This window comes from Silene latifolia, chromosome Y (assembly GCF_048544455.1).
Source record: "Silene latifolia isolate original U9 population chromosome Y, ASM4854445v1, whole genome shotgun sequence".
Lineage (NCBI taxonomy): Eukaryota > Viridiplantae > Streptophyta > Magnoliopsida > Caryophyllales > Caryophyllaceae > Silene > Silene latifolia.
The window spans coordinates 15,172,555-15,193,613 of record NC_133538.1 but is presented as its reverse complement, the minus strand read 5'-3'; the positions used below and the strand labels follow the sequence as shown (position 1 = coordinate 15,193,613).

The following is a 21,059-nucleotide window of genomic DNA, read 5'->3' as shown; positions in this document are numbered from 1 at the left end:
TGGATGATGAGTGGTGTAATCAAGGTTACACACTTAGCGGTTGTTTGGACTCATATTTAGTGAATGAGGTTTGGAGGAATGTGAGGATGACCCTTGTTGAGCATGATTCGTGGATTATCGGTTCACAAATGGTTGAGCATTGGATTGTGGAATGATGAGGAAATAGTTGAGGTGTCAAAGAATTGAGTAGGAGTGATATCATAAGAGTTTTTGTGGAAGGACGATAAGAGAGTACTAAAACAGGGTGTAAGCTAGAGGTTATTCTAAAATGGAGGCACAATATCTAATAAAGAATATATGGGAACGGAATAGTGGGGTTTGGGATGACTAATTACATGAAGTAGAGACTATTTTATGTAATAAGTGGTGGAAGGTACCTAGAAAAGTCCTAGTAATGTCTAGTCGTAGGACTACTTGAGAGTGAATGTATACGTATGACATGGTAAGTGGTGGTCTTATTGTTGTACCGTCATTGGATTTTTATGGAGCAGTATTTTGCAAAGATGAAGAAAAGATGGTCAATTGAAAGTGATTATGCAATTGAGGATTTAGAACTCTAAGGGAATTTGTTACGAGTTTGGGATGCACTCTTGTAGGGAGATGGCGTTGTCAGCCGTGATGTAAGATGAATGAATTTTAGTTTTAATAATGGGGATATGTAGTTGTGGATTTTGTACTACCAAGTTCGGCTTTCGCAGTCATGAGATTGAGAACGTGACTTGTAATGCATACGAGTCTAACTATGCTAACGAGGCATTTTGATCACTTGTGTTACATAGAATAGCCGTCTGATTTGAGTATTTATTTACAACGCGTGAAAGTAGTTGTGTGAGACTCCGATCCTATGAGTGGTAGTATGGATGTTGTTTGCAAATTTTTTTTTTTTTTTAATTACTCCGTGAAGTATTCATGTTATGCATTGTGGTCTAGTTGTCAATTACTTGTTTGAGGTGTGATAGTGTTGTTATTCATCATGAATAATATGTGTCGAGAACGTGTTCACGAGATTTGGTAGAGCGCGATGGTGGCTGATGTGGCTATTGTTTTGCACTGCGGTGCGGTTGTTGGTGACAGTATTATGATAACGTCACCGGTTGTGGCAGAGGAGATGGGATAGTGGTGAAACGAATTTTAAAATGTCGTGTTTATTATATCATTATCATATGAATTGGTACTATGTTTTCACTATTGTTGTGTGTCACTGTGATTTCCTGGTTATGGATATAAGAGTAGAGTATAGATATGATGAAGTGGAATTTTAACTATGGTCGTTGCGTTAATGTATTTCATAAAATTTTGATAAATAAGACATAGTTGTTATAGTGCTTACTAGCTTGACCTGGATGAATCCTTCATTGACTTGAAGTGACAAGTACTTAGCAGAATATGTGCTGTTTTGATCTAGAGGTTATATGTGGTCCATAACTTTTGTTAGGATAGTAGGAGTAGAATGTTGACAATGTGTGTCATGTTAGTATATGGGCGAGTTCAGTAGTTATAAAAAGGAACCTTGGATGTCATTGAGTGGTAATATTGCAAAGTTAACTAAGTTGATTATGATGAGGATTTTATCATGAACATTAGGTGGTGAGAGGAATTATTGGAGGTAAGCCAATCATTTGGAGAATGTCTCATGTGAAAATAGCTATCGGTATTTTTAATAAGCGATAATCGGTTATCGGCGGGGCGGGATTGTGTTAATGGACGGAAGTAACTAAGGATATCGTACGGAGTGGACATTTTGTGGTATACGATGAAACCTAATTGTAGAAACAAGGATATATGTGAGTGCGGATATCATTAAAAGCATTGATGGCACTTGTGGCATTAAAGTTTTATAGTGCTTTTGGTATTACTTAAAGTTGTGGTTGTATATAATCGTGATAGTATTGAGGGTGTGAGTAGGAGCAAACTTTGATGTATTGAGTGTGAGAGAACTTTGGGGACAAAGTTCATTTTAAGGAGGGGAGAATGTAACATTTCATTTTGGTAGATGGGCAGATGCCCTTGCTTGGTGAATGTCATTAGTATTGGAGTGTTAGAAATGTGGAACGCATAGTGACAATGATAGGTCGAACGTGATTTTGGCCGTGATGCTTAGAAGTGTTACGGTGGTGTGAGTCACATGTAGGGTTGACCTTATTCGTTGAGTTAGTGCAATGAGTTGTCGAGACCTCTTTCGTGTTAGTGTTGCTTCAGCTTGTGAGAGAAGAGTAAGGTAAGAGGTGTCTTGATTTGAGTCGGGGGTAAACTTCGGGGACGAAGTTCTTTTGAAGGACGGAAGATTGTAATACCCCATAGTTTATAAGACCCATACTCGGTCGAGCAAACTGAGTCCTCGACCGAGTATAGCTCACTCCACCGAGTGAGGGACCGAGTGAGGCATGTAATTTGGTGAAACATTCTGATTTTGAGTCATTCGACCGAGTGAACCGGGTACACGACCGAGTGAATTGTCGTTGTTACCAAAATCCGCGTGTAAGCATTGTGTGGACCTTAGCCTTCAAACCCATTCTTTTTAATATTCTTTCTACTCATTTCCTCACCTAACCTTATCTCTATACCTTTCAAAAATCTCCTAAGAACTCTTTCAACCTTATCCTCAAGATCTACACCATACTTGTGAGGAATTGATCCCAAGTTCTTGTTCTTCCTCAATTGTTCATACTTGTAAGTATATTCCTACTCCTTTTTCCTTATTCTTAATTAGTAAATCCTAGTTAATTAGGATGTTGCCTTATGGGATTTTAATTAGGGTTTTGATTAATTAAGTAGGGTAATTAAGAGGTTAATTAGTATTATTAGTTGTTGTAAAATGTTTAGTGATAGTTATTATGTAATTTATGTAGCATCAGACGGTTTTATGAGATGGATATTTGGTGCTTTCGAGTGGCTTATGGAGTATTCTAAAAGGTAGGATTTTCCTACTCGGTTTCAATAAGTGTGAATGGTTGCATGTGTCTTTATTATGTTGTTATTGCATTATAACATGATTGTTGTGGGTAATTGTTGTTAGTCTCATATAAGTGTCGAGATTTAATGGTGGCATGATAATGGGTAGTTAATGTTGGTCTCATGATAGCACTGGATTGCATTATAACATATAATTGGATATGTGTGTTTTAGTAGATGCTGGTAATTAAGGGGTTTGCATTATAACATGTTAATTGGGGAGTATGTCTTGAGGTATCTCTTTGATTGTTGATTTGCATGAGTATTTGGCTTAATTGGCATCCATTTCAAATGAAAAAGAAGCATGTTGATAATCATTGCACATGTGAACATTTTTTGGTACATTGTAAACCATATTGTATTATATGTGATTGTGGAGGATGTTGGAGGAGTTGTGGTGGTGATACATTGTTGTTGAGGAGACGTAAGCTGGTTGGAAGACTATCTTACGATTGAATCGCCCCTTGGAGCTTCCCATTCTAAGGAGGATGTGCACATTAATGACTTGAGTTACGGAGGGACTCGTATGGTTGAAGCATGACGTCTAACAGGGGATCTGAGTCGCTCTCGGGCCCGGTACCACGGACGTGTTCTGAGTACCTATTTATGAGGTGTGTCGTGGGCGTGTCCCTGACACCGATGGTTGTGGGTACGTCTGGGCGTGTCCCGGTACCGGCGTGGTGATTGTATAATATTGTTCCATTCATATCATTGGCGTGTTGCATATTGATCTATCATGTTGTGTCTTACGTTTATTCATTGAAATTGATGTGTGTGTGTGTATCTGTGTAAATTGTCACCTATTTCTGGGGTGGCTGTGTAGATTCATATGATATTTTTGATCATATGGGGAGGAGTTTGAGTACAGGTTTTGCTTGTTGACGTGATTGGGGTTCGGGCTGCGCTTTGGACTTGGAGTCGAGTACTTGTATAGTTGATAGATAACATAGATAGTAGTCAAGTTGTATAGTTCATATTTCATTCATTCTTTGTTATCTAAATCACTAAACTTGTTATTGATATAAAGTGTTTCTTAATTATAATTCTGATTTCACTGCCTCAAGGAACCGAGACAGTAACATCTCCCAATTACCTTGGCCGGGTAAGAAGGGGCTGTTACAGTTTGTACCCTTGTAATTTCCGTTCTAAGACGGAAATCCGGGACAGGATAAGACTAAGTAATGAGTTGTAGGACTGACCTAGGAAGATCGAAAGCCTCTAGGACCCGTCTTAAGGTTAGCAATACACCGAAAGGCATGTGCCTTAGACCTAGACAATACCGACATCTCAATACCCGAGTTTGACTATATTTGAATGCTAGTTTACATGTGAAACCCCGTACTCCCTATATTCCTCTTAATAATGTTAATTGTCATCGTTACTATCGTTTTAATTTGCAAACCAAAACTCAAAACAAACTCGTTCCGACCTAGATAAAATTCGGCCCATGACAACCATTTTAGCAACTCTCGTCTTCTTGTGTCTGACCCCGACTACACTAACATAGGTTAGAACTGTTAGGTATTTATCTTTGATTTGGTTATACGACTAGTCCTATCAAATTTGGGCGCCGTTGCCGGAGAGCACGGTTTTGTTTCTATTTTAGTTGTTGAATTTTTATCTTATTTTTATTTGCCTTAAGGAATACTTGTTCCTTGGGACCGTTCTTACCTTTCTCTTGTAGTTTGAGTCTTATAAGTAGGTCTGCTTGATTGGGTGAGCCAATTCCAGGTGATCCGGAGCCCGAGAGAACTTTCTACCGAGAGTAAACTATTTCAAGGAGCTTGCTCAAGATTCTAGTTCCGATAGTTTGGCTCATATCTGTGCCAATTATCCCGCCAATGAAGAAGAGGAATCTACTACTTCTTCCCCACCATAATCTCCACCTCCAATTGTAAAGAAAATGGTGCGTATTTTCTATACGATTTACCCCTATTTTAGCTCGGTTTTGATTGAATATTACACTTTATTAGTGTATTTGTGAGCTAATTCTGTGTTGTAGTGTCTTTGCTTGATTTTAGTGTATTTTGTAGGAAATGAGGCATTTGTAGGTTTTTCCCGTCAAAAGTGCAAGCACTAAAGTTCACGAGGCTAAATATAACAAGACATGCAAATGGAAGGGCGTTTTGGGCAAAGGAATCCCGATCATAAAGAAATGAGCATGGGTTGATACAAGTAAAGAAATGAAAAGAAGCCCAAAACAAAGTCCAAAAAGACCAAGTCAAACTTGCAAACTTAGGATGCCAAATGATGCAATAACTCGGGTTATTAAGAATCTTAATAACGGAGTATTGGATACCTTGTGCTAATTAATTGAGGAATTAATGCCATAAATCAGAAATCAAACGACCCCGATCGGGGTGGCCTGTCCCCGATCGGGGTTGCCATGGTCTATGAGTTTTACGTTTCACCCCTATTTCACTAAAAATGGGGGCCTTAATCCTTCATTAAAGGATATCTTTTTACACTCTTTTACATCCTTCATATTCTCTAAGCACACAATTCTCTTAGTTTATATTTTGTAAGCAATTTCCTTTGTCATAAACAATTTACTTAAGCATTTGGTTCTTTATAATATAATCTTTCCGTTCAAGTTAATTGGGTTTGTTGTTCAAGTTATTCTTATTCAAGTTCCAAGTTCTCTTGTTACGATAATTCCGATTCTTGTTTATTTCGTTATAGCACTCTTCATTATCGTTATTTCATAGTTTATACTTTAGTTACTAGCAATTCCATATTAGTTTGTTATTACATTTCTTTATCAAGTTAATATCACATCACCATAGTTTATTTCTAGCATTTCCATTAACATTTCTTATCATTAGCAATTTCATTATTTCATATGTTATCTTTACTTAGTTTATTCATAATTCTTAACATTTCATTTAGTTATAATTCCATTGTTATCATGTTTATCATTTCATATATTGTTATTAGTTTAATTTCCATCATGAGTGAGTAGTTTAATATGTCTAGGGATTAGGGAAGTTTGCATAATTAGTATTTGTAAATGTTAAATTAGGATGATGTAATATTGTTTAATAGTTTCGATGACATGCTTGTTTTATTTGCTAATCTTTGATAATTGATCACTATCTTTGATTAATTTGTTAATTCACTTTTTTAAGTCGAGAGGCACGAAAATAAATTAGACTAAGCATGTTTTAGTAGACCGACCTAACCATAGCGAGAGCTCGTTAGGACCCATTCTATGGTTGATAATAAGGCCGAGAGGTGGTTGTCAGAAGACCTAAATAATTAACAATATTATCTATTCCGAGTTAACATGAACATATATATATATATTTGCATGTGTGACCCGACTCCCCTAGACTCTTTTATTATATTGAATTTACATCATTTTATTTGCAAGTTATCAAACCAAACCAAACAACCAATTAAATCGACCTAGATAGAATTCTACTCATAGCAATTCACTGCGCAATTCCCGTCACCTTGTGTTCAACCCCTACTTTACTACATTAATTTGTTAGCCAAGTTTAGGGTATCTTTGAAAAAAATTTGGCGCCGTTGTCGGGGAGCACGGTTTTATTGCGTTTAGAATTATTGATTTTTATCTTATTTTATTCTGTTTTAAGGAACACTTATTTCTTGAGACAGTTACTTACAAGTTTCTTAAGATTTGTATCTTATGCCCAGGTGCTCTCTTACCGGAGAATTGATTACCTTTAATCCGGAGCTCGAGAGAACGTTCCGTAGCCGACTCAAATATTTCATGGAGCTTGACGCATATTCTAGTCCTGGAGGTTTGGGTCGCATTCGTACCAATTAACCAATCCGTGACGAGGAAGAAGGTTCTAGTTCATCATCTCCACCGCCACCACCATCTCCAATCAAAAAGATGGTGAAGCTTTCTAATCATTCCAAGCCCACCGCGGCCATGCTTCCAAGGGGTATCACTACTAACAAAATAGGAGCCGCGGATTTCGAGATCAAACCGGATTTCATTAACCTTGTGGAGAGAGGTAATTTAGGGGAAGTCCTTTGGAGGATCCAAATTTGCATGTTCAAATTTTTTTTGACTATTGCTCCATGATTAGGCAAACGGGAGTCACACAAGCTCAAATAAGGGAGATATTTTTCCCTTTTTCATTTGATGTGAATACGAATCACCTGGATGAAATAATTCTCGAAACAAGCGACCAAGGCAACCCGGCTCACCAAGCATGGATCGGTTCAAATCATAATCGGGAAAAATGCATGATCACCCGCCAATGGAGCCGTGTGGAGCAAGGTCCAACCTCGAAAATGGGCTAGTCCAAAGGCATTGAATAAAGCTCACCTAGTTTTTGTCATAGCCTAGTTTTCTACAAAGTCATAGCCTAGTTTTTGTCATAGCCTAGTTTTCTACAAAGTCTTGCCTAGTTTTTGTCTTATTCTTACCTAGTTCTCCTACATAGCCTAGAACTCACCACAAGGCATTAAAGGCTAGCCTTGGTGCCCAAGGAATTTCGGCCTATATAATGGCTTGTAGTCCTCATTTGTTGATCATCCAATTTTGAAGTAAAAACTTGAGAGTATTCTCTAAAACTTATCTTGTCTTCTTGTGTTGTTACACGAGTAGTTTGGCTTAAGAGGTCGAAACGCGATTTCGCACCTTGCTTGAACGAGGGACGTGATCCTAAGTTTAAGTCGGATTGTTTGACGAGTATCAAACAATTCACCCATTGGCGTAGCTATAGGTCTAGCTACGACAAATATCCCATTGTTTTCGAGGTCTTCATTGATCTTGAAACAAATATCCCCTTTATTTCAAAACACAAAAACAACCCTACAATAATGTCTTCCGCTTCCGCCAAAATTCACATCAATTGTGGTATCAGAGCTTCGGCTCTTGATTTCCATTAATCGAGACGATCCAGGGGTCTTGATTTCTTCACACACACAAAAAAAAAGGTCACTATTCACGGTACTGTTCACCGAAAAAAAAAAAAAAAAAAAAAAGGAGTTTCGAAATTTCAAGCAACCAACATCAAAAATGAATTTCGACGATCCCAACTTTCTCAAGAATCTTCAAAGAGCTTTAAAGAATTTACAAGAAAACGATCCCAAGTGGATGCCTAGACGAGAACGAGTCATTGACGAGTTCAAAGTAAGTGAACTACCCGAGTTCACAGGAGGCACGGATCCCGAGGATTATCTCGATTGGGAGAGACAAATCGAACGAATGTTTGATTTCAAAGTTTTGGATGACACGAAACGCTGCAAGTACGCTATTCGAAGACTTAGTGGAGGGGCTTCACTATGGCACGAGAGTTTGAAAGCAAGGCGTGCTCGCGCTGGAAAAAGGAAATTATCATCTTCGGATTCTCTTAAACGCAAGTTGCGTAAGAAATATGTTCCAGCAACTTATACGCTTACGACTTATCGTAAGATCGCCAATCTCAAACAAGGGAGTCCGACGAGTAGTGTTGGCGAACCCAAGTCGGCTGCCACCCCTAGTTCCACGGCAAGAACGCCCGATTCTCAGGAAACAAGTCTCTCCAAAGCACGATGTTGCAAGTATCCGGGGTTTGGGCATTATCAAAGCACGTGTCCAAATAAACGATTGATTACCTCGAGAGATGTTGTTGCTTGTCAGGATGAGTTGTTTGATGAGGAGGAACGATTGGATGATGTGTTCAAACTCGACGAAAGAGAAAAAGGCGAGATTATGGAGCCATTGAGTGATGATGATCAAATTAAAGATGTGATCGAAGATGACATATTTTCCAACTTGTATGAACCTCATACAAGAGGTACTCCTTTATTTGATCCAAATCTACCAATTCTTTTTGATGAAGAATTTGAAGAAGTTTATGATGAAGCTCACGTGGAAGAAAGTGATCATACAAGTTATGACGATGCAAATCAAAATAATCTTATGCCAATCTTGGATGAGGAGTTTCTGGGCAATCACATTAATTTTGATTCTCAAGTGAAAGAACCGTATCAATCACCAATTGATAAATGCATTGATGAGAAGCTACATGGTGGGAACGCTAATTTCTTATTGAAGTCAATTTTCATGGGAGCTCATGATGATCTTGTTGCTTCGAGCAACCATTATTTGGATTTTGGTAGAATTGTGCATGAAAGATGGTGGGGAGGAAATCACAAGAAAGTAAAGCACAAGCAAAGATGGCATAAAATAGTTGTGATTGATAATACTCATTTCAAATTCAAATCACCGGAGAGGGATAAGCATGAAGACTACATTGAAAATGATGAGCTGAAGAAGAAATCAACAGGGTGCGTAAACTGCTTCATGTTCTTAATCAAGCTTGAATCTAACTTCCAGATTTGTTTTGATCCCGGTGGCATCAAAGATGATTCGACTACGTGTTCGGGCTTGTTCGGGTTTATAATACTCATCTTTGATCCCGGCATACTGAGGCAAGAATTGAGGACAATTCTTTTCAAAGGGGGAGGAATTGATGTGAATACGAATCACCTGGATGAAATAATTCTCGAAACAAGCGACCAAGGCAACCCGGCTCACCAAGCATGGATCGGTTCAAATCATAATCGGGAAAAATACATGATCACCCGCCAATGGAGTCGTGTGGAGCAAGGTCCAACCTCGAAAATGGGCTAGTCCAAGGGCATTGAATAAAGCTCACCTAGTTTTTGTCATAGCCTAGTTTTCTACAAAGTCATAGCCTAGTTTTTGTCATAGCCTAGTTTTCTACAAAGTCTTGCCTAGTTTTTGTCTTAGTCTTACCTAGTTCTCCTACATAGCCTAGAACTCACCACAAGGCATTAAAGGCTAGCCTTGGTGCCCAAGGAATTTCGGCCTATATAAAGGCTTGTAGTCCTCATTTGTTGATCATCCAATTTTGAAGTAAAAACTTGAGAGTATTCTCTAAAACTTGTCTTGTCTTCTTGTGTTGTTACACGAGTAGTTTGGCTTAAGAGGTCGAAACGCGATTTCGCACCTTGCTTGAACGAGGGACGTGATCCTAAGTTTAAGTCGGATTGTTTGACGAGTATCAAACAATTCACCCATTGGCGTAGCTATAGGTCTAGCTACGACAAATATCCCATTGTTTTCGAGGTCTTCATTGATCTTGAAACAAATATCCCCTTTATTTCAAAACACAAAAACAACCCTACAAAAATGTCTTCCGCTTCCGCCAAAATTCACATCATCATTGAAGGACAAGGCTAAGAGATGGATCAATAACCATGATAGAGAAGCCACGGGGATCAGCAATTGGGAGACTTTGGCTCTTGCTTTCTACCAAAAGTATTTTCCACCGGAGAAAACTCAAATTTTAAGGAGCCAAATCACGGTATTCTGCCAACAAGCACTAGAGAGCCTTTATGAAGCTTGGGAGAGATACAAGGATTTTTAAAGACAATGCCCACATCATGGGTTGGATCCTTGAGATCTTGCTATAATATTCTACAATGGATGTTGTGCCGAGTCCCGACGAGTTCTTGATTCCGCCAACAATGGGCGGTTTGGTCAAATTGACACTGATATTGCTCATGCCACAATTGAATCTATGGCGATCCATGATGCACTATATGTCAATTCCCGGAGTGCACCAATCAAGGGTAAGGAGGAATCTTCTAATACTTCCATTTTGAAGGCTCAAATTGCCTTGCTCCAACAACAATTCAAGGCTAGATGCAAGTTCCTCTCTTCAATAAGTGAATGACATGTCCACTACGAGCCTAATAGTTGTTTATGACGGTTGCGGAGGAGCGGGACATGTTGCCAATTTATGCAGGGTAACTCTTGAGGAGGTAAATGCTTTTCAAAGTTTTAAGGAAAATATATATCCTCCGGGTACTTTTTCTAACATTTATAATCCCAATTTGAAACTTCACCCGAATATGTCGTACAAAAGCACAAATGTGCTAAACCCTCCACCACAAAGTACCTTTCTACCCCAACAACAAAATACATATGTTCCAAAACAAAGGTTCGTTAACCCACCGGGTTTCCAAAGTCAAATTCAAAGGCCATCACAACTCAACAAAACTTCCAACAACCTCAAGGTCAATCTTCTCAACAAAGTGACCAAGGGGGAAGCAAACTTGAAGCCTTGGTGATGAAAATGGCTAAGACCCAATCCAAATTGTTGGCTTAAATGAAAAAGAATGATCAAGCTCATATTGTCGCCATCAAAATTCTAGAGAATCAAATGGCTCAACTAGCCTCGTCTAGCTCTCAAAGGAAGACGGGTCAATTACCACCCCAAAGTGAGCAACCACATGAGACGGTTAATGCCATTCAGCAGAGGAGTGGTAAGAGTTATGATGAACCATCCATGACTTTGAATGATGAGGTGGGTATTAAAGGGTCCAAGCTTGGGGGAGGTGACAAAAAGAAGTCTAGTGAAAAGCCTTTTGTGGAATATGATGAAGAAGAGAACCCCATTCTCAAAGTGAAGGAGCTTGATCCTCCCATTAAGATTCAAGTGCCATTTCCCCACCGCCTAGCAAAGAATAAGAAAGAGAGTAAGTTTTCTAAGTTCTTGGATGTTGTTAAGGATTTACAAGTTACCGTGCCATTTATTGAATTGCTTTCCCAAGTCCCTTCTTACTCAAAATTCATGAAAGAAATCCTCACAAAGAAGCGATCCTTCAACGAGGTTGAGATGGTAGCTTTCACCGAAGAGTATAGTGCACTCTTACAAAATAAGTCTCCCCCGAAACTTAAGGATCCCGGTAGCTATTCTATTCCTTACACTATAGGCACATATACCATTGTTAAGGCCTTTTGCGACCTAGGTGCTAGTGTAATCTCATGCCCCTTTCCATTTGTGAAAAACTTAACATGGGTGTTTTGAAATGCACTAATATTACTTTCCAAATGGTGGATCGTTCTATAAAGCACCCTTTAGGTGTTTTAGAAGATGTGCCTGTCAAAGTTTGTATGTTTTTCATACCCGTTGACTTCCTTATTCTTGATATGGCCGAGAACTCAAAAATCCCAATTATTTTGGGTAGGCCATTTTTTCACAACGTGGGCGTGTTAATTGATGTAAGAAATGGGAAGTTAACCTTATAGGTGGGCGATGACCGGGTTACCGTTAGCAAAAACAATACCATTAGGAGCCCAATGTTACAAGAGTCTTGTTATTTATTTAGCATTGTGGACTCTCATATTGTTTCTTCTATACCTTGATTCTTACTGACGGATCCGCTAAAGGTCGATAATTGTGTTGATTGTTTTTCAGGTAAAAATTCTAAGAGCACTAATGCTAAGAGTGCTAAGAGGGGATATTCATGAAAGAGCTTGAAGTGGATGAAGAATGTGAAAGATGCTATGAAAGAGAGCTTGAAAGGTGGTGAGCTCAAGGACAAAGATTGATTAATCAAGCTTCTTACGTCGTGCGGGACGTTAAAGCAGCGCTTCTCGGGAGGTAACCCGCGTTTTTATTTGTTTTTGTTTTTAATTTCCGAACAATTTAATGTTTTCGTAGATTTAGGAATAATTTCAAGACTTGACGGTGTTTTGTTTTGTGAATTGTAGGTGAATAAAGAACAGAAGAAGGCTCTTAGAGGAAATGCACGCTTCCCCATGCAAGAAACCCCATTCGGGGTCGTAACTTTCAAAAACGGAGCAAGGAAAATGAATACGGAATAAGGAAGTCAAACTCGCTAGACTTGGTCAACCCCGATCAGGGTTGGGGTGTCCCCAATCGGGGTCGCAGTTTCGTAATTTCTTGGCCTTTATTTGTTATACTGAATAAGGTAAAGACAATTTTATGCCCAAGCTCATACCCGACGGTACTTCTTGCTCTTCCTTCTCGCTATTTTCTTCATTTTCTACCTAAAATCACACCAAAATACCATTTCCATCATCAAGATTCAAGGTTTGTTAATCATTCATCAACGACAAGTAAGTTTCTACCTCATTTCTCTTTGATTTCATCCATTCTAATCAATTTCATCCCAATTTCTCCAACCCTAACTCAATTTGAGGGAAATTGGTTTGTCACTTATTTATGCTAGAAATTGATTAAATTGTGCACTATTAATGTTTATAGGATGAATTAGTTTACTAATTTGTTCCATTATGCTTTTTTGGATAAACTTTTGCTTGTCTTAAGATGAAATTTGTGTCTTAAAATTTCAGAAATTTCATGGCTCCTAAGAAAGCTACTACACAAGATCCTTCAAAGAGGAGGAGAGGTGAAGCATAGGCATACCGTGCTGCAGAGGATGTCGAGATGTAAGAAACACCGGAATGGCATGATCCTAGTTTTCCCCAAGTCATCTTCACTAGTAAAAAGCAATGGGATAATTCGGTTATTTTGAGAGCCAAAGGTATGAAGGTCACCAAATTTATCAATCAATATTCTTTAAATCATATTGTTATTGAACAACATGTTAAAATGTTTTTTAAGAATCTTGACATGAAGCATGCTTATACTATGAATTACAAAACTTTCCTCAAACTCACCCTTGAGTTCTTGAGTTAATTTGAATTTCACAAGTCTAAAAGGAAGGATTTTATTTATGGTGTAAGTGTTCGGTTGTTTAATTATGATTATAGGATGTTTCTTGATGAATTTGCTTAAATTTTTCAATTGAAACACGAGAAATTACATATTGAGTCCCCCGAATCTTATAACCCCAAGATTGCATGGCAAGTTATTTCTTATTACCCCTTTGCTTATTGGGATCATGTCCCCCATTAATACATTGATTATCCCAAAATTCGTATTTGGCAAACATTTATGGGATGGACATTTTTGGGTAGAAATGACCCACTCGGTGAGGAAATTGGAGGTTGAAATTTTAGGTGCATTTCTTAATGTTAATGGTGATGAAAAATAGCGGATTAATATCCCTTACCACTTTGCGGTTCACATGACCAAACAATGTCACAAATTCACTAATTCCATTGTCTTGGGTGGGTTGGTAACAAAAATTGCTTATAAGGTATGCCAATTCAACCAAGAAACCACACATTTGCAACCTTTGCTTTCCTCAAGGGAGGCGGGTGACGGACTTGATTATGCATATTTTCTATCTTTGAATTAGTTTAGAAACTCTCATCCGCATATGATTTGGAAAATTGGTAAAAATGACTCAATTAGTCTACCGGATGAGGTTTCTGAACTAAAAGCACTAGTCCAAACTAAACCCTGTCGTGCGGGTGCCCCCTTTGAAGCAGTTACTTATCACTTGCCTGTAAGTGAAGAGACACCCTTCACTATTGAGTGACATGAGAGAGGTCAATCCTCTCAAGCTCGCCATTCCACCTCTAACATTGACATAATGGTTATAATGAGAGACCTTAGCCTTAATGTGAATGCCATTTGTGATGACCAAAGACTTGCCTTATGCCCCATTTATGATCACTTTTCTAGGCAAGGGGTTATCCAACCCGAGGGCCTTCACCCATCATTCTACAACTACCCCCGGGCGGGTTCTCTTCTTCTTCTTCTTCTTCTTCTTCTTCTTCTTCTTCTTCTTCTTCTTCTTCTTCTTCTTCTTCTTCTTCTTCTTGGTTACCATGCAGGTACTTATACACCCGGTTTGGATTTTTGTGGTTTGGATTATGTAGTGGAGGCTTTTAATGGAGGATATGGTGGATATGGAGGCTATGGTAGCTATGGAGGAGGTCTTGGTAGTGGAAGGAATATTGGTGAGTACGGAAATCCTTCCTAAAGTGATGAACCAAGTGGTAGTGGTCAACAAGATGGTGCATCGGGATCCGGTGGAGGTCAAGCACCAAAAGGTAAGAAGGGCTTTAACTTTTGGCCTTTTACTTGAGTTGATGATGATTGGAAGAATCCCTCGTATACATACTAGTTTGGGGGGAGGCTAGCTAGTCTAGTAAGTATGCTTTCCTTTGCATTTTAGTCTTATTTCCCGTAACCCATTAGATATAACCTCTTATTTTACTTGTTTATGTGCTTTGAGCCGTTTTTACGGTTTGGTTGGATGCTTTACTTGTTAGCACATTGAGTACAATGTTTTGTTTAGCTTGGGGGGGGTTGATTGTATTTGCATTTTACTATAGCTTGCATTGTAGAAAATCTGAAAATTTTGAGAAAATTGTGTTGCTTTTTGCTTCTTATTCTTCATTTAGCCTACTTTTGTCATGAAAATGTGTTTTTGCCCTCTTACTTATCCTAATGATAGCTTATTAGCTAATGATTCTTTCTTATTTGATGGGATATTTGCTTCATGGGGATGTCTTGACATAGTAGGTGGAAGATGAAAATTGAACCAAATAGGCTTGATCTTGACTTTGGCAAGCCACAAAATGGTAAGGTAGAGCCTCCTTGGACCGGTACATCTTTTTCCGGTTTCGCTTAGGTGAGTGTAGGTCTCCTTATGGTGTGTGTTATATCAATAACGGACAAGTATAGTTTTTATTTTATCTTTTATGAGCATTACTTTCATAATATCCTTGCATTTGAAGCCATTCACATTGACTTTGTTGCCCATTTCTAGCCCCTTCTTACACATATTTACATCTTATCTAGCTACATTATAAACTTGCCTACCTTGTTAAGCTAGTAGTTATGTCATTGGTGTTAGGGTGCTCATCTGGGATATGCTTAATTTCTAGTCTTTGTGAGCTTGGTTATGCCGGAATTGCTATTTTCCGGAATTGGTTTATGAAATAAAGAAAGAAGAAAGATGTGAATAAGAAAGTTGAGAAAAAAATGAAAAAATGATGAAAGAAAGAAAGAAAAAAGATGTGAAAAAGAATGAAAGAATGAAAAAAAAAAAAGAAAAAAAAACATGATTTGAATTTAAAAAAAAAAGATGAATTAAGAAACTCTCATGCTATTTTTCATGAAATTTTGGAGAGTATTCTTATGGTATGTAGTGAAAGAAGTCATTAAATTGTTGTTTTTGGCTTCTAAATATTGGGTTTAGTTTTGGGATTGAGCATCCTTTTACTTGGTTGTTGCTAGCTTGACTTAGCTCCACATATCATAATTCATATGTTCCCCTTTTTTACCCATTACATATTGCCTTCTTCTACCCATTGGCTTCTTTTACATGCTTGCATTTGATTGTTTTTAATTAATGATTTAAAATGACTACCATATTAGGTTGCGGGCACACTCTCATGAGTCGAGGATAGGTGAGTGCTACTCACATAAAAATCCTTTCACATATAATGAGTATCGAGTGAATCGTCAGTCTCCAAAATAAAAAAGATCATGGAAGGGCGGAAAAGTTCATTTGAAGTCATTTATGCTACGCCGCCATGTAAATCTCATCCATGTTTTTGCATTATCCTTATGCCCATGTGGTTTCGGGTTTTGAATCATTATGCCTTTAGCTTGTTTTGGGATTATGCAATTGAACGGATATGTTTGCTTGCTTGAGGACAACCAATGGTTTAGCTTGGGGGAGTTTAATGTGTCCATTTTATATACGATTTTACCCCCTATTTTAGCTCGGTTTTGCTTGAATATTACAATTTTATTAGTGTATTTGTGAGCTAATTCCGTGTCCAAGTGTCTTTGCTTGTTTTTAGTGTATTTTGTAAGAAATGAAGCATTTGTAACTTTTTCCCGTCAAAAGTGCAAGCACTAAAGTTCACAAGGCTAAATCTAACAAGACATGCAAATGGAAAGGCGTTTTTGAGCAAAGGAATCCCTAGTATGAAGAAATGAGCATCGGTTGATACAAGTAAAGAAATGAAAAGAAGCCCAAAACAAAGTCCAAAAAGACCAAGTCAAACTTGCAAACTTAGGATGTCAAATGATGCTCTAAACTCGGATTATTAAGAAGCTTAATGACGGAGCATAGGATACCTTATGCTAATTAATCGAGGAATTAAGACCATAAATCAGAAATCACATGACACCGATCGGGGTGGCCTGTCCCCGATCGGGGTTACCATGGTCTATGATTTTTACGTTTCACCACTATTTCACTATAAATAGGGGCCTTAATCCGTCATTAGAAGATATCTTGTTACACTCTTTTACATCCTTCATATTCTCTAAGTACACAATTCTCTTAGTTTTCATATTAGTTTATATTTTGTTAAGCAATTTCCTTTTTCATAAACAATTTACTTAAGCATTTGGTTCTTTATAATATAATCTTTCCATTCAAGTTAATTGGGTTTGTTGTTCAAGTTATTCTTATTCAAGGTCCAAATTCTCTTGTTACGGTAATTTCGATTCTTGTTTATTTCGTTATAGCACTCTTCATTATCGTTATTTCATAGTTTATACTTTAGTTATTAGCAATTCCATATTAGTTTGTTATTACATTTCTTTATCAAGTTAATATCAACATAGTTTATTTCTAGCATTTCCATTTACATTTCTTATCATTAGCAATTTCATTATTTCATATGTTATCTTTACTTAGTTTATTCATAATTCTTAACATTTCATTTAATTATAATTACATTGTTATCATGTTTATCATTTCATATATTTTTATTAGTTTAATTTCCATCATGAGTGAGTAGTTTCATATGTCTAGGGATTAGGGAAAAGTGCATAATTAGTATTTGTAAATGTTAAATTAGGATGATGAAATATTGTTTAATATTTTCTATCACATGCTTGTTTTATTTGCTAATCTTTGATAATTAATCACTATCTTTGATTAATTAGTTAATTCACTTTTATAAGTCGAGAGGCACGAAAATGAATTAGACTAAGCATGTTTTAGTAGACCGACCTAGCCATAGCGAGAGCTTGTTAGGACCCGTTCTATAGTTGACAATAAGGCCGAGAGGTGGTTGTCACAAGACCTAAACAATTAACAATATTATCTATTCCGAGTTTAACATGAACATCTATATATTTGCATGTGTGACCCGACTCCCCTAGCTCTTTTACTATATTGAATTTACATCATTTTATTTTCAAGTTATCAAACAAAACCAAACAACCAATTCAATTGACCTAGATAGAATTCAACTCATAGGAATTCACTGCGCAATTCCCAAGTCCTTGTGTTCGACCCTTACTTTACTACAATAATTTGTTAGCCATGTTTTGGGTATCTTTGATTAGGTTGCGACATCCTATCAGTTTGTCGGATCATTTCAAACCTACCGCCGAGATGCTCCCTAAGGGTATTTCCACCGCAAATATTGAGGCGGCAAATTTTGAGACCAAACCAATTTTCATTAGCCTAGTTGAGAAGAAGCAATTTGGTGGACGTCCTTTTGAAGATCCTAATCTCCATATCCGAAATTTTTGTGACTATTGCTCCATGATAAGGCAAACTGGAGTTACTCAAGAGCAAATACGAGAGATGTTTTTCCCTTTCTCTTTAAGGGATAAAGCAAAGCTTTGGATTAATAGCCTTGACAAAGTCTCCTTGGGGATCACCGATTGGAATACCGTTGCTCTTGCATTCTACCAAAAGTACATTCTGTTGGAGTGAGTGTCCTCCACAATAGTGCGTTTACTTAATAAATCTCATTAAAGGAATATAACCTTGATATTTATTATAAATACACGTCAGCTGATCAACGTATCTCGGTAACGGTTGGCTAACTAGAGTTTGACGTTACTGTCGTATGACGACGGTGTTCAGCTGGTCCCTTACGGTCACTCCTATAGGAGGAAGCCCCAATGGAAAAGTAATTATTTGTATAAGATACAATTTAATTAGTCCCTTGTGTATATTGAGTTTTATTAGTCAAGTGAATTTAATATTTGATGACGAGTTAAGAACTCGGGCCAAAGGAATTTATTATTCAATCATATGATAATTAATTAATAAATGGGAGAGGAAATTTAATAATTAAATAGTTAATTCACTAAATTAATTCGATATGTGTGTATATTTTGTGCCAAAGGTAATTAACTTATTATATTTACAAGGAGTTTTAAATTTAGCTAAATTGGGTTTTATAAGACACATTTTATATTGATAAAATGGTATAATGTCACTTAAAAGTTAAGTTTATATTATTCACTAATTTGTATTATTTTACTATTAAATGATCAAATTAATATTTAATTATATAAGATAATTAAATATAAGTCTTATAAGCATTTGTGGAACAAATGTCGAAAGTCGAAATGGACCCAAATAGAGTAACATGGTTCGGTTTTATGTAGAGTGTTTAACACTCTAATTTTTGTCAAAATGTTGACTAAAAATATGCTTAACCATGTGCATTCCTACTTTAATCAATTGTTTACATTTGATGCCTATATATACCCACTTATACACACCATTTGATTGTGATTTTTTCTAAGTGACAAAAATCACTCAAAACTCTCCTTGGAACCGGTTTTATAGCGGAAAAAAATGATGAGTCTATCTTTCTCATTTTTTTCATCTTAATAATTGATCAAAAGTTGTTCAAATACTCATCAAATAAATTCACAAAAATATAATATACATAAAGTACTATTAGGAGTAATAATACATACCTATTATAAAGGGTTTATCACTAATAATGTCCAGTTAATATTATAGTTGTGTTGGGTGAAGTCTTGGGTGCCACCAAGGGGAGGAATCCTACTTTGGATTCTAGGTTGTTGGAAGACAACCTCATGCATGTAGCTTGGGACATCAAGAGTTAGTGTAGATGAAGATGATCTTGCCATGGTAGATGAAGAATAGGTTGTATTCTCCTCTCTTAAGCTTTTATTTATTTTTATTAGCATGCATGTAACTAGATCACTTAAGACACAAAGTGTAATACTCCGTATTTATGAGTCTCTGGGTACTCTATCGAGTAGGCCTCACTCTGTCGAGTAAGGGTTAGTTGCGTTTTAAAATAGTTTGTGACCTGTTGGGTACTCGAACGAGTAACTAGGATACTCGATCGAGTAAGGGGGCACTCGATCGAGTACCTTAGCTACTCGATCGAGTAGCCGGTTTACGGGGAGTTATTTCTCGGGTTTTGTTAATTATGCGATTAAAGTATTTAAGCTTTTCCGTCATTGTTCTTAAACACTTTTCAAAACCTAAATTACTGTCAAGAGAGAAAGCAAATTACGTTCTTCACTTTAATCGCATTGTTAGCAAATCCCGGAGTTTGGAAGGTCGGATTTCACCGTTCGTTATACCGTTGAGATCCTTGCGTCGAGGGTAAGACCTATGTACCATTTGTATAGTATTTCCTTTAGGTTGTTTAAACCCTAATATGGGGATTTGGGGGTTTTGTGTTGATTGTGATTTGGTAGTGTTATATGTTTGCATGATAGGAGGAGGTTTTGTAGAAGAGGCTTTTTTATACAGCTGTAGAGACCGTCTGATTTTTTTGCTTTCCAGGTAGGATTTCCAACTCAGTATTAGTCCCATAATGAGATGATTGTTGATGTGTTGAGATTTATTGTTTGATTAATATCGTAATTGTATTGTGACGGTTGTGATTGTGATTGTTTGTCTATGGTTCTCGAGATGCATTCTTGGCTGAGTGGAGTCACTTGCGGGAGTGGCTTCACGCCCTAGTTTCGCCCTTCGTGGAACCCGCCACGGAAGGGGATGTGCACATTAATGGACAGGGTTATCGCTCAATATGAGGAGCGGGGATTAGGTGTGTACGGCTGCGGTCCTCCACTGGCAGGGCTGGTCCAGTGGACAATCGGTGATTGAGATTGATGGGACTGGTGTGATTGTGTGTGTGTGTGACGGTCTAAGCTGTCTGTTTGTCTTATTGTTGATATATATATAAGTTGTGTGATTAGTACTGACCCCGGTTGTTGTTTTGTAAAACCTGCGGTGATCCATTCGGGGATGGTGAGCAGTAATTGAGCAGGTTTGAGTTGAGTACTCGGATAGCTTGGATGTGCCACCGTCTGACGATAGAAGTCTTCCGATGTAGCTTCGTAGTTTTATAAACTTTACTTTTAGTTGATTATACAGTTGGTTTGAGGACTTGTACCCGTATTTTGGGATTTGGCTTCAGTTGTACTTTTCACTAAAGTTATATCATTTAAAGTTGTTTCGTTATTGTCTTATGAATATCATGCCTCGGGTAACCGAGATGGTGGCATCCTTATACCTAAGTGGTCCTGGTAAGGCACTTGGAGTATGAGGGTGTTACAAAGGGTATCAGAGCGACGATCCTGAAACCTGTAACCAATGAATTTAATGAATATAGGGAGTCAATTTAAATGAACCCGGGGTAAAGGTTGTAGGAGCTAATGCAAAGGCTTGGGAGACGTCCTAAAGTCGCG

The 21,059-nt window shown here is 37.6% G+C and overlaps 1 non-coding gene across 1 annotated transcript; it reads right to left on the bottom strand.

Moving 5' to 3' along the window:
* Positions 1-10,226: 10,226 nt before the first annotated feature.
* LOC141635008 (small nucleolar RNA R71) lies at positions 10,227-10,333 on the bottom strand. The gene has a single exon (XR_012539718.1). It is a non-coding gene; the product is annotated as a small nucleolar RNA R71 (small nucleolar RNA).
* Between the last annotated feature and the right edge of the window lie 10,726 nt (positions 10,334-21,059).